Raw genomic sequence first — 12,082 nt, 5'->3', positions numbered from 1 at the left:
TAGAGCTCCTGTGGCACAGTGGCAGTGTCCTTACCTCTGGGTCTGAAGAACTAAGTTCAAGTCTAAACTATGCTAGAAATGCATCACACCATGTCCAAACAAATTGATCCAAAATGTTTGGAAGAAGGGGCAACAAATCTACCTGAAGAAAATCCTAAGATAACCGAATGCTAGCTGTGGACATCTCTTACAGCGAAGTCTATGGGACCAAGTAGTGTCTAGTTTGGCTCCTACAGTTCCTCCATGACAACAGTGTTTGCATGACAAAAGTACTTCATTGTCTGGAAAGTGCTTTAGGAAATCCTGACGTCAAGAAAGGTGCTATATAAACGCAAGCTTTCTTTCCTTTTGTCACATAATAACAGCCTTTCCGCTGTTGTTTTCAGGGAAGTTCCGATAGTAACAGTGGCTATAGCTCCAAGAGCCAAAATTTCTTTTTTTTTTGTCCTGTTCATGTACTTTTATTATTAAACGGGACAGAATTCTAATCTAAACCATATCAATAATAATACACTCACAATACCTTTGAAAGTGTGCCAGATTTTGTACAGGAAGCTCCATGTGGTGCCTGAACAATCTATCTAAGTGCTTAAACATCAACAATGATGGGAACTGATTTCCAACATTTACTGCTGCCTGTGCTAATTAACATTGATCATGCATTGTTTCAAGTTTACCCAGTGGCTCAGTTTGACAGACTGAGTTGCTGAGCCAAATGGTGAAGAGAGACCCCAGGCTCAGTCTCTAGTCTGTGCTGAGTCAGTTGAACTCAACACCTTTCCTGCTGCTTGAACATAGATTTGCATCGATGCCCTGGGGTTGTATAGGAAAAATTGGCTAGGTTCTCTGTTCTGATTGCTGTCCAGTGATATCATGTATGTGTGTACACACATTTGTGTGCCTGCGTGTATGTGTTCTTGCCTCTAGTGTGCATGTGATGTCAGGTGATGATTTGGATTGCAGTTGACTGCTCTGCCTCTAAATTTCAAATGCTCTGCTGCTACTCATTGCCAAGTCTTACACATGGACAATGATCACGTAAATGTGGAACCAGCGAGCAACCAATACCCATGGAGTCATGCCCAACAAGAAACCAAGCATTCAAGCAAGGAGAGCTAAATTGAAAAACACACAAGCAGATTTGATTGTTGGGTGGTCATTGTAGTTCTAATATACAAGACTGCATGTGTCTTTGAAGAAGGTACTAAATGTCTAAGGTCTTGATTGCCTCCACCACACAATTGGTAATGATTGCTGAATTCACTTAAGCCCAGCTCCTCATCCAACCCCATAATTACTTTACAGAATACTCCCCTTATGTACAAGTTCCAGCAGATCTCAACTGTTGGATCAAGGTGGGTATGCAAATTGCAAGGAAGTCAGATATTGGCCCTTTAACCCTTACCCTGCTGGATAAAAATAACTTTACACAATTGCAAGGCAAATATTGTGATTGGCATTTTCAACCCTTACCCTGTTGAATACACAGGAAGTCTACACAGTTGTACAACATGTAACCTTTAACCTGCTGAATAAACAGGAAATATATGCAGCTGCATCATTGGACCGTGTCACCTTCTGAATAGTCAGTGCGTAGCGGGTAGCCACAAGTGTGCTCAATTTCAGTGACTGTATATAATGTGCCTGACATAATCTGACTGGCACTGACTCCATTGCAATATGCCATATGCCTGATGTGGATCATGCTTGAACCATAGTATATGCTCTCAGGCAGAACGGTTTGTGACTGCAGAACCAGACTCTACTGTACAGATAGTCAATTATTCCAGTTAAAGTAAATTCATCTGGAAATCTTCTATGGTCTTGAAATTATGCTGAGCAGATATTAGCATCGTGTGTTGGAGTACAATCCATTGTCTGTTACCTTACCAGATGGCTGGCCCTGTTAAAATAAATAAATGATTGATTTAAATAAAGGAGCAGTGAAAGGAATTTCATACGAGTGCCTGAAGCAGCATGTTAATATTTGCGTGTTATTTTAATGCTGTTGGACTTTAGGTGGAACTCTGAACCCTGAGGTCTAGTTTAGATTTCTGCCGAGAATCACTGTAGTTGAGAACCTGACTGAAAAATGTGACTATTCTCCCATTGTGGTTTCCCATAAAGGATAGCTTTTGCTGCAGGAAGCAATGAGTGATCCATCAGCTGGAACAAAGAGATCAAAGCATGCTTCTCCACAAACCAAGTTCCCAGGTCTGGTCAGCTTCTAAAGGAGAAGATTTTCTAGAATGTTAGAAGTCACATGACACCAGGTTGTCGTCCTCCAGGTTTATTTGAAAGCACAAGCTTTGGAGGGTTTTTCCTTCATCAGGTGGAGTCTCTCTCCACAAGGCTTCAGAAACTTGTAATTTCAAATAAACCTGTTGGACTACAACCCGGTGTCATGTGACTTCTGACCTTGTCCATCCTAGTCCAACACTGGCACCTCCAAATTCAAACACATTTGAGGAGGTTCGGTTATGTAGATTGATTTGTAAAACTGATTGCTCCCTACAAGGGCAGAGAAGATTGAGGAGATTTATGAGAGATGCACAAAATCATGATCACAGAGAGAGACACTGCTTTGACTGACAGGAGGGTTGGTGACCAGAGAATTCGGCATTAAAATAATTGGCAAAAGGAACCAGACAGAACATGTGAAGATTTGTTTGCATGGTGACTTTTTATGATTTGGAATATGCTTTGTCTGAAAAAAGGAGATTGGAAAAGTAGTTGGGATGATACACTTAGAAAAGAAAACAAAATGTTGGACTTTGAGGAATGAGCAGTGGAATGAGATTAATTGGTTGGTCTGTTGAAAAGGTTAGAATGCACATGATGGAACAAATAGCCACCTTATATGCTTTGTCTTACTATGAAATAGCGTCAGAGATGGCAATTAAAGGTAAGCAACTTGAATACAGACAGGAAGCTGTGAGATGTAACAGTGCTATTTGACTGGCATGTTGGCTGCCCTCCCTCACAGGATGTGCTCCAATAGAATGCAATGGATAAGCCTAAACACAGATTAAGGATGCTGCCAATGTGTTAGACATCCAAGGGAAGTAAGACAGTCACTTGCAGTCTCAATTTTATTGCAGATCAGGTTCTCCAAGCTAGAGCTTAAAACATCTGCTGTGTATTGCTCCTGATGTGGTCTCCTCTACATTGGGGAGACAGGATGCCAACTCACAGAAGATTTCAGAGAACATCTCTGGGGCATATGCACCAAACAATCCCACCGTCCTGTGGCCAATCACTTCAACTCCACCTCCCACTCCGCCAAGGAGATGCGAATCCTCGGCCTCCTCCACTGCCAAATCCAAGCCACCCAACACCTGGAGGAAGAACGCCTTATCTTCCACCTTGAGACTCTCCAACCCTCTGATGGAACATTGATTTCACCAGTTTCTTCATCTCCCGTCCCCCACCTCTTGCCCTTCAACTCAGCAAAGCCCTCATGACCTGTGCAACCTGTCCATCTTCATTCCCACCTATCTGCTCCAACCTCCCCGCCGACCTACCCTCACATCCATCTACCTATTGCCTACCCAGCTATCATCTCCCCAGTTCTACCCCTCCCACCCTCCAATTTATCTCTCAGCCCCCTTCCCCCCCTCCATATTCCTGATGAAGAGCTTATGTACAAAACGTTGATTCTCTTGCTCCTCAGATGCTGCCTGGCCTACTGTACTTTTCAAGTCAACATTTTGACTCTGACTCTCCAGCATCTGCAGTCCCCACTTTCTCCCAGGGCCTGAAATGGGAAACCTCCTTTAGAAATGATCTTGGATCAAGCACATTCAAGATTGGAGTCCTCGGCTTTCAAGCAGAACATGTCAGACTCTTCATTAGTAACCTTGCTTGAATCTTCAAATTCTAGAGAGCTCCACTGCATAAGAGAATTAAACAATCCATCACAAATATTAAAAAAAAACTATGCTGAGAAATTATCTTCGCGTTTTCACCTCTAGATATCAAAGGAAGCTTCAAACAGAATTATCCATGGGATCCTGTGCACATTGGTGTGTCATGAAAATAAAATAGAGGAAAATAATTGTTTTCCAGGAATTAGTGAGTACATCTTGTTGTGGTTATTTGTTCTGGTTGTTTATCGAAGATTTAACGATTTGTAATTTTTTTGGCTTCACATGCCAGCCATTTTGTTGATTTAGCTCTTTACTAAACGTGTTCACATACAATTTCAAAATGATCTTTCTAAAAGTATAGTATTTCATTAATATTTTCCCAATCTTCTTCATACAGATGGACCATTATATCTCACTCATAAGCCACACTGGAATGTCATGTCAGGGAATTGAATTATACAACAACAACAAAATTATATAAGCTTTTAGAAGAAAACAAAAGTAAACGTTATAAATCCAACAAAGACAGCCAGATAAGGACATGTTAAGTTAGATGGTCAAAGGGCTGGTCAAAGATGTAGGCTTGAAGGAGTGTCTTAAAGGATATCCATGAGATAGCATGATGTATCATGAGGGACGAGCTTAATTGGTGCTGAGGAGGGGTTTCCTATTCAGGTGTGTGATTCGGTAAGTATTGAAGGGTCTGCTGGACTTTGTGATGACCTTTGCATATATTCGTAAATGCAATGTTATACTTCATATTAGTTATTATTAAAAATGTACTTGCTTAGCAACCGCTGGCTGGCATGATATTTAAAAGATCCCAGGTTTCATCCCTTGAGTGTTCCTGTGGGATCAGTCCTACAACCATCTTAAAATTCAAGCAATTGCTTGAATACTTCATCACTATATAAGTCAACTTGCAGAAAAGTGGGTTTGTAGGATAGGACAGAGACACAGTGTAAATTTAACTCACATGTCATTGCTGTCTGAATTCACTTTGGGAGGATAGCTTTTCTACTATCTAATATTGGGAAATTAATGCTGGCCTTCTAGTAATGTTTACATCTCATGAAGGGATTTTAAAAAAGCCTGAAGTGCCTATGGAAATTTACCCAAGTATGAGTCAGCATATTCAATCACATAGAGCAGATTATTATTTTCTTTCCCGCTGTTGTATTTTGGTTATCTAATTTTAAAAAAATCTAAAACCTAAGCAAAGTGGAAACCCATGGTGACTAACTGGGTTGTTTGGAACTGTCAGCCTTGAAAGTGAAATGACCTTATCAGCGGTTTGCAATGGACTTCTCACTATCATGTTTAAACAGTACAAGCAGGCCTTTTATTCCAAATTGAACAATTTGTTTTCCACGAGTTTGAAGGTTCATTCCTTATTCACTGTGAATGTGGGAGGATGTGTTTGCATTTAGAGAATTGTCCACTTCCGTTAATCATATTAATATTGCAGTGAAGGACATTAGAGTGAAGGCATATAACTTCAAATACCTTAAAATATTTATAATTTGAATGTTGTATTGAACTGGTTGGTTCCAACCACATTCATAACGCTGACTTAACTTCATGTTTAGTTAACTGAGATAGACCATCAATGACTGCAAATCACCTCAATGTTAAATACAGCTTTGTTTTCAAATCACTTCATGGCCTCTTTCCTTGCTAGCTATATGTAACTATAACCCTTTGACCCTTTGACATCTCTGCACTCCTTTAGTTCTGGTCTTGAGCATCCTCAAGGCTGAGCCTTTAACTGCCTCTGTATTCAATCCCAGAATTCCCTTTATAAGTCTCTGTGCCTCTGTATTGCTCCCTGATCCTAATGACACTGCTTTATAATCTTTTTTTGAACAAATGTTTGGTCATCTGCCCTTTCCTCCCTGTGTAGCTTAATATCACCTTTTGTTTAATAATGTTCTGGTGAAGTGCATCTCAGTCATTTTTACCTGTTTAAAAAAAAATATAAAAGGAAACAATGACACTGACTCCTAATATCCGCTATCTGGCATGCTGTTTATGTTGGCTTTTTTAGTGATTCTTTCCCTTATGAATTGAATGGATTTTACCTCTTTCCTGAGATACTTTTTTTTTCATGTCCTCTCTGTATTCTTGTTGTTTTCTGCTTCCATTACAATTTGAATAGTTTCTCCAAAGTCGAGTCTTTTTTGGGATGAATAAATCAGGCAATGACTCATCAATAATTTCAACAACAATTTTGTTTCTCATGAATTCAGATTTCAAAGTTCCATTGTCTCAGTTTTTCTCTAATCTTCAGTGATCACTAATGAATTTATCTACAAATTCCCAAGATGTTGAACTCTTCAGTTAAATCTTGCTTTCAACTATTTTATTTGTACCCAGATTAAAGTAATTGCCAAAGGCTTGTTTAACTTAATCAAAAGTATCTGTGCCTTCTTTTATGTTTTGGTGAGCAATAGCATCATGAGATATAGGTCCCATTGAATATAATAGTATATTTATTTGTTCAGCTTCTGATTTAGTATTTGGCTTGTGTACCTTAAAATGCCTTTTCTTCAAGGTATCCAGTCCTGTATTCTATTTGCTATATCTTTAAAAATTAAATCTGCAAAGCAATCTTAAGTACTGCCACTTCTTCCTTTTAAGATTTCTTCCGAATTCAAAGGTTTTTGATTATGACAATCAACAACAGTTACATGGCTACCTTTAAAATATCTTTTAATTTCTGATTTTTACTGCATTCAAATATCATCATCTGTTATGGTGGGATTCTAAATCATGTCCCCGGAACATTAGCATGGAGTTCTTGAATTACTAATCCAGAGACATTACTACTGTGCCATTAGCTTTTACCAGGTGTAAAGTAAAAGGCTTTGCCATTAAATGTTGTTCTTCCCTGATTGAGCTTTCCATATATTTCTCTGAAAGCTATTTCACTATTCATACAGCTGTAGCTACTAACTGGCTGCATGAATCATTCTTAAAGCTAGAAAGATTTTGAAACTGTAAGTGCCCAATACTAATCCTGGTCTTCTGAAATTCTCTACTTAGGTATTTTGAAAGTATCACCATTACTACCTTATGATATTAGACAACAACGCCCATCACTGATCATCATGTCATCTTTGCTTTTGGTATGCCAAACACCAATAGCTTCTGGTTGGGTAGTTCACTGACAACAACTGAGCTTTATCAAGAAGAGACTCCTTTCTTAAACAAGCTGCAGTTTGAGTACAAGTTACATCAGAAAGACAAATATTTTTATAAAAACGATGATAAGATGGTTTTAACTCTGTAAGATTGTAAGAAATTCTGTTTTATTCCCACCCAAGTCTATATGACATCATTAAATTGAATGGAGCTGATTGCAGTCTCCAACAGACACCATTTCAGAACCATTACCTTATATATCTGTTGCTGTTTGTGTTGCTTCTTCCTTAGTGATGAGTAGATAAAAAAAATGATTAACTAAGTCTGGCTACTTTCATAGTGTTCAGACAGCTCACTGTGATAGGTATGCATATGCCTGTGATCCATATCTTCCACATTAACCCTTTTCATGGCTAAAGTGAGGTCAGATGAAAGAAGAGGAAAATAAAAGTAAGCTACATGATACTATATTATAACTATAATGAATTATTCAAATTAATCAAAATGTTAATAAAATTGTACTATTTATGACTACATAGCAGGCTGCATTTTCAACAAATACTTCACTTTCCATATTGCTCTGAATAAATAATGTGTTTTATACAAAACATAACGTGTATCTAATGTTTTGGTTACTTTGTCTTGTTTTCTTGATTCTGTACTTTTACACTGAAGAATTCACAAAGGCATTAGGCAAGTGGCCTAATTCTTTCTCCCTTATTATCTCTTTTTCACACACTATCTTGGCTGTGTAACCTGGACTGTTTCCACTTACTAAAGATAGAATATCAGTTACATAGCAATCCCAACCCATCATGCAGTTCAGCAATAATGATGTCACAAATGGCTTTCTGATTACTCAACAAGTTTTATTTTTGAAGAAAAAAGTGCAGAACATCATGTAATGTATTTTAAAAAAACCGATAACCACTCAATCACACCAAAAAACATCACCACACATCATCATACCAATCTCCAGCTAAAAGGACATTCTGTCTATCACACTAAGTAAGGTAGTTTAGGAATTTCAGTACTAGGTATTAGATGTACGTTCCAAAGACTAGTACTAAATGTCTTGACCCTTAGGCTGTTTGCAAAAAACAAGACACTAACTGCACCAACTAGACCGTGCTGGCAGAACTCACAATGCAATGTCCATCATTAGATGCGATTCTGTGATTGGACAACTTTTATTAAATAAAACTGATTATGTGAAGAATTATATTCACAGCCAGTTTAGGATTGTCAGTCAGGTTTGCAGTGTGGCTCACTTGTGTGTATCAAACCAACACCTCGATATATCAGAGTTAACCTGCTGGTATAATATTTATTGAAGTCTTGGCAGTTTACTGTCAGTTGTCATCTAACTGCTGAATTCTCCATGGCAACAGCTCTACCAACCAGACTCAACTTAGATGAATCAGTTGAATGCAAATAAGCTGAGGAGACCTCCTGAAGAATACTTGCAGCCAATCAATTAGTACTCTATTTTCATACAGTTTAAATGTTATTTTAATTTTACGTTGATATTTCTTGCAAATTGTCCTGATGAATAAAAACCTTCAACAATAGGTAATTTTTCTTCAGCAATGCAAAAGCCATGTTTTTCAGGATATTCCTCAAGGAGTCTCGTCAGCTTATTCACATTCAACTGCTTCATCATAAGCAGCATCCTTGCCAAATTGAGATTAGACAGCAACCATACTCTAATATCTGCAGTCTGTTAGAGCAGAGGAGTTTTGTGGATGAACAGCCCTGCCACTGAGTGGACCATCCAGCAAGTCGTTGCTGGTATGCTGTTGCTGCAGTATGCAGTATCCCAATAGTATATTGCAACAGCCCGCTAAGTTTATTTCTGCACCATCCTCCAGCCCCGCGGCCTCAAGCGAAGGACCAGGACAAGGCAACAATAATATGACAACACCAATGCCAAACTCCCCTCAAGGTCAAACATTATCCTGACTTGGACAAGTGTTCTCATTCTCTCATCATTGCTGAGCTAACGTTCCCTCACTAACAGTATTGTATGAGCACTGTCACTATGTGGATCTGATCGAGGAGAAGGTTCCCCACTGATAAATAGTGAAGATAATAAAAATGACATTGTCAACATTGCCAAGGATAAAAGGTCCAGGACATGCAAAGCAGAAGTCCATTGGCTCAATAAATAATTATGCAGGAAATAATTATTTTGTTTTACGTTTTTCCGATTTTATAAAATTAAAGAAAATGCCTAAAATAGGAGTAGAATTTATTTGTTTTAAAAACTGAGTGTCTATTTGTTCTTATTGGTGTCTGTTTCATCCATACTGTTCTGTAGTAAGTACAGCTCGGTGTTGGTCTTTGGTGTTTTGTGGTTAGCTGAGCCCAATGAGCAACATTGAAAGGAAACTTGTTTCACTTTGGTCCTTCTGGAGATTTTTTTAGTGATTATATTGTACGACTTATTACATTTTAGAAGATAAATAATTTGATTCAAGACATTATGTGACATATAGAAAATCCTTTCAGGTATTTGCTAACATATCAATAATTTCATTATTAAACTGATGAGAAACTTTCCAACAAGATTACCTCTGGTAAGGGAATCCAAACGAGGAGGCTTGCTGATTTGAACAAGACTCAAAAAATGTTGTGAAACTTGAAAGGGTTCAGAAAAGATTTACAAGGATGCTGCCAGGATTGGAGATTTTGAGCCATAGGGAGAGACTGAATAGGCTGAGGGGTGATCCTATAGAGGTTAATAAAATTGTGAGGGGCGTAGATCTGGTTAATAGACTCCCCCTGGGTTGGGGGAGTCCAGAACTAGATGATATAGGTTTAGGGTAAGAGGGGAAAATTTTAAAGGGACCTAAGGGGCAACTTTTTCATGCAGAGGGTGGAATAAACTGCCAGAGGAAGTGGTGCAGGTTGGTACAATTACAACATTTGGATGGGTATATGAATAGGAAGGGTTTAGAGGGATATGGGCAAAGTGCTGGCAATGGGACTAGATTAGGTTAGGATATCTCGTCGACGTGGACAAGTTGGACTAAAAGTCCTGTTTTCGTGCTGTACATCTCTATGACTCGAATACAAAAAAAAGTCATTGCATTATAGTGCATATTAGTTGAAAAAAATGTTCAATGACTAACAGTAATGATTAAAATAAAATCTTTCATTCGGGTTTGCATCATTTTCTAGTCTCAGGATAACCTTTGTCTAAGAGAACAATCAAGGCATTGAAATAGTTTGGCTTATTGCTTGGGTCATCCTATTAAGTGGCTAATACCGCTGTAACGTTTAAAAAAGGAGGTGCTTGTCTGCTGGGAGTAGAAGGAGTTAAAAAAAATTGTCAGATATCTAGAAATGGCTGAGACACTCGTAAAGTAAACCAATGGAAGGGATCTCTTGGGAACACTGTCAAGGGTGTATACTAATTGATACTGAATGTGTGCTGGAATTAGTTAGGGTGTGAACTGCTGATCTAATAACAAAGGACATTAATCACAAATTAATGTACAAGTTTCTCTTTATTGTCAGTTAATTACATTTCTTAATGAAAAATTCATTGGGTTTACATCAGCGTTAGAAGAACTGACTAAGTATCTCTGGGTTATCACAGATTACTGAGGTCCTGTTGCTGCTTCCCCTGTAGAACATATCGACATAGAGCTGGATAACACTTTAGCTGCTAGTAGATGCATAGGCAGCAACTTGTTCAATAGATAATAGTTCTCTGATTAATTAAATGTTTAGACTAACTCCTATTGAACAAAGATCAGGATATCCTTGACAAAATGAGATTAGGCAGCAAGTAAGGGTGAAAAGCCAAGGGTTTGTTTACTGAAGACGAACTTCTGTTCAGGATGACATCAATTCACCAGACATAATCTAACTGACCAATTAAAAATGTTAATTAAATACAAGTTGAATTAGTACCTTATTTCTCTCTTGGTGTACCAGTCAGTGAAGAATTGGTATGGCTCTTGGTAAAGATCTGATAAAGTTACTTCAATCTTGTTCCATGGCCAGTTGCTGGCATCTCTTGTGATTAACAAAATAAACACTTCGATCTATATCAAAGCTAATGTCAGTGCACCAGCTGAAAAGTAATTATCCCAATGATCCAGAGCTCGTTGGCAGCATTGCTTAGTTCCTGTGTGTCCTGCACTTTAATGAGTAATGGATGACAGGCTGAGTGTTGCAATGTTCAATCACAGGTGGCACCATCATCACTGCCATGTCTGATTGCAGACACGACCCCCACGAGCTTGCACCAACTGTACATTGTCTTATTTACGCCTTGTTTTTGAATTGAATCAATGACCTTTCCCACTAGTAAACCCTGAGAAGAAGCAGAGAACACTGTCAATATCAAATATGTGGATGTGAGCCAATTTTGACAATAATACGATTGCCCCTGTTCAAAAGCAAGACAGGGACAAAATGTAATCAATCAGATGTTCCCACCGCATTCTGCCCCTGGAATTTCTCTACCCAGTTGGCTGGATGTGATATTGATGAATTGATAGAATTGTCAACTAATCATGGTAAACAGTATCGATATTGTCAATCCATCATATTGGAGTGCTGGAAGGTGAACTAGATGATCCTCATTTTTTCTTCACCAAGCAATTTTCAAGTTCATAGAATGATAGACCCCCTACAGTGTGGAAGCAGGCCATTCAGCCCATCGAGTCCACATCAACCCTCCGAAGAGCATTCAGGCATACACAAAGAAATGTGTTGATATTTTCAAACAATCTGTACAGTCTTGTTATGGCCAATGTTCCCTCTAAGTTGAGCATGAGGTTCCACACATGGCGATCAGTATCATGGCATTGACTTCTAATTCTGGAAGTCACTGATATGCACAGACCTCAAAGGCTCGCACAGTCGGAAATAAAATTAAAGGGAACATTGGTTATGATTGCTGATGAAAGGGAGACTGGAGCCCAAGTCTCCTCTCTCAAAGAGAGGCATACTACCACAGTGCCAAAAGACACCCTTCATATAAATGCGTATACAGGCATATATCACCAAATGTATAGAAGTATAGATCCCAAGACTGTAAAAAAAAAAGCCAT

Source organism: Hemiscyllium ocellatum, chromosome 15 (assembly GCF_020745735.1).
Source record: "Hemiscyllium ocellatum isolate sHemOce1 chromosome 15, sHemOce1.pat.X.cur, whole genome shotgun sequence".
Lineage (NCBI taxonomy): Eukaryota > Metazoa > Chordata > Chondrichthyes > Orectolobiformes > Hemiscylliidae > Hemiscyllium > Hemiscyllium ocellatum.
The sequence above is the reverse complement of the archived record's forward strand: the minus strand, read 5'-3'. Positions refer to the sequence as shown.